Source organism: Callospermophilus lateralis, chromosome 11, assembly GCF_048772815.1.
Source record: "Callospermophilus lateralis isolate mCalLat2 chromosome 11, mCalLat2.hap1, whole genome shotgun sequence".
Classification (NCBI taxonomy): Eukaryota; Metazoa; Chordata; class Mammalia; order Rodentia; family Sciuridae; genus Callospermophilus; species Callospermophilus lateralis.
In genome coordinates this window covers 18,043,630-18,046,002 of record NC_135315.1, presented here as the reverse complement: position 1 = coordinate 18,046,002, position 2,373 = coordinate 18,043,630, and positions in this window count along the sequence as shown.

Genomic DNA, 2,373 nt, shown 5'->3' with positions numbered 1-2,373 from the left:
TCCTCCTCCGCTGTCGCCGCCGCCTTCGCCTCAGTCTCCAACCGAGGCTGAAGCCGCTCCCGCCGCCGCCGCCTCCCGCTCCCGCCGCCGGGACCCGCGGGGAAGCGCCTGCGCACTACACGCCGCGGTGGGGGCGGGGGCGTCCCGCAGCGGCCTGGGAGCGGGGGTCGAGCTGCTCGTGGCGCTGGAGTAGGAGGGGGCGCCCCGGAGCCCACAGGGTGCGGCGCGAGCGCCAACTTTCCGCTGCTGGGTCCGCGCACGCTCCTGGGCGGTCCCGGACCCACCGGGGGCACTGCGCGGGTAGGACCCCCCCGTGTGGAGTCTGAACCCGGTGTGGGAGCACACTTCGTTCCCCCACAGTGCAGTCTTCTAGCTTGATTTGCGGACGGGGGTCCCCAGCCGGCAGTGCCTCCAGTGTGAGAGGGCCACTAACGGCGCCGTAAGGACACGCCTCACCTGGGTATCCCGGGTTGGTTCCCGGAGCTCCGGAGTTGTCTTGTGTGCGGCTTGCCAGGCCCTTGGTCCAGCGTACCGTGGGATGCTGACGGCCGTTCTAAGTTCTGCAATACAGTTACTGGAGGGTCTTACAGGCCCTCGGTCAGTCAACCATCCTAGCTTCTTGGAATCCTGGATTTTGGAGGCAATCTAGAGACTTTTGAGGTCCTAGACTTCTTGAATTAGCAAGACCCTAATAAGCCATTTCCTCTTAACTCCTTACATCCCAGCAGGGATCCCATTCGAAGTACGTTTTAAAATTTGCATGCATAGGAATTCCCCAGTTTAAAACTGCCTATCGAGAAGAATTCCCCGGAATGCTTTAAGCAGAGTGAGACTATGTGACAAAGGAAGGATTGGTAAAGAGATGGAGGACGACTTTATACAGCGCAGTGTCTCACAATTCCTATGCTCCGGAATTAGTTTATTTGAGCATTACAGTACAAATGGATAGGTTTTAATTTTGCCCTTGTGACTAGAGAAGAAATTAAACTCTAAATAGCTAGGTGACTTGCTGCAGGTCCAACTCCTGCACCGGAAACTAATCCCTAAGGGCTAGTTCAGGGGTTCATAACTTGAGGGCTGGGCAGCTGGCTTGTTGACAAGTTTTATTCGGCCAGTATGGTGTTTTCCAAAACTATTAGTTGCCAAAATTTTTAAATCCAGATTGCTGACTTCTCTCTAAAGAGTCAAAAAAAAAAAAAAAAAAAAATCTCACTTTTAGCCTCTTTTTCAAGTGGTACCTACTTCTAAGGCATTACTTGCCTGCCTTCCCAGTATTGAACTTCTCTCTATACTTGGCATGCCCCAGTCTGCCTCCCTCACCACATTACCTCTCTACAGAGGTATTTGAAATGACAAGTGAGATGAAAATATTAATAAAGGCAGTAGGGCTGGGATGTTGCTCAGTGATAGAGCTTTTGCCTAGCATTGGTGAGGCCCTGGGTTCCATCTCCAACACTGCAACAACAACAACAACAACAACAAAAAAGGTTGACTAAAACAACACAAAACATGCTGATCTCAGTGACAAAATCTGTAATCCCAGAGGAGTGGGAGGCTGAGGCAGGAGGAGCACAAGTTCAAAGCCAGTCTCAGCAAAAGCCAGGTGCTAATAAGCAACTCAGTGAGACTCTGTCTCTAAAATACAAAATAGGACTGGGGATGTGACTCAGTGGTCAAGCACCGGTACTCAAAAATAAAATAACACAAAACCCATTATTGGACATCTTGATTTTAAAATATTAAAACTCTAAGTCTGCTAGTGTATTGGTTCAAATCACTCTGGAGAGCTGACAATATCTACTAAAGCCAAACCTAGGAATACACTATGACTGCAATTCCATGGAAAGTCCACAGAAACGTGTACCAAAATACTTGTCCTAGAGTATTCATAGCACTATTTGCAATAGCCAAAAAACTGGGAACTACTGAAAATGCCCATGAACCACAGAATGGGTAGATAAATATGTTATAATCACATAATAGTATATTGTGCAGCATTGAGAATCTGTAATTACACACTAGAGAAATGGATCTCACAAAAGTTTCTGGGCTGGGATTGTAGCTCAGTGGCAGAGTGCTTGCCTAGCTCATGTGAGGCACTGGGTTTGATCCTTAGAATCACACAAAAATTAACAAATAAAATAAAAGCATGCTGCCCATCTACAACTACCAAAAAAAAAAAAAAATTAAAAAGCTGGGCACAGTGTCGTACGCCTGTAGTCCCAGTGGTCAAGAGGCTGAGGCAGGAGGATTGCAAGTTCAAAGCCAGCCTCAGCAACTTAGCGAGGCCCTAAGCAATTCAATGAGACTCTGTCTCTAAATAAAATATAAAAAGGGCTGGGGTTGTGCTCAGTGGTTGAGTGTCCCTGGGTT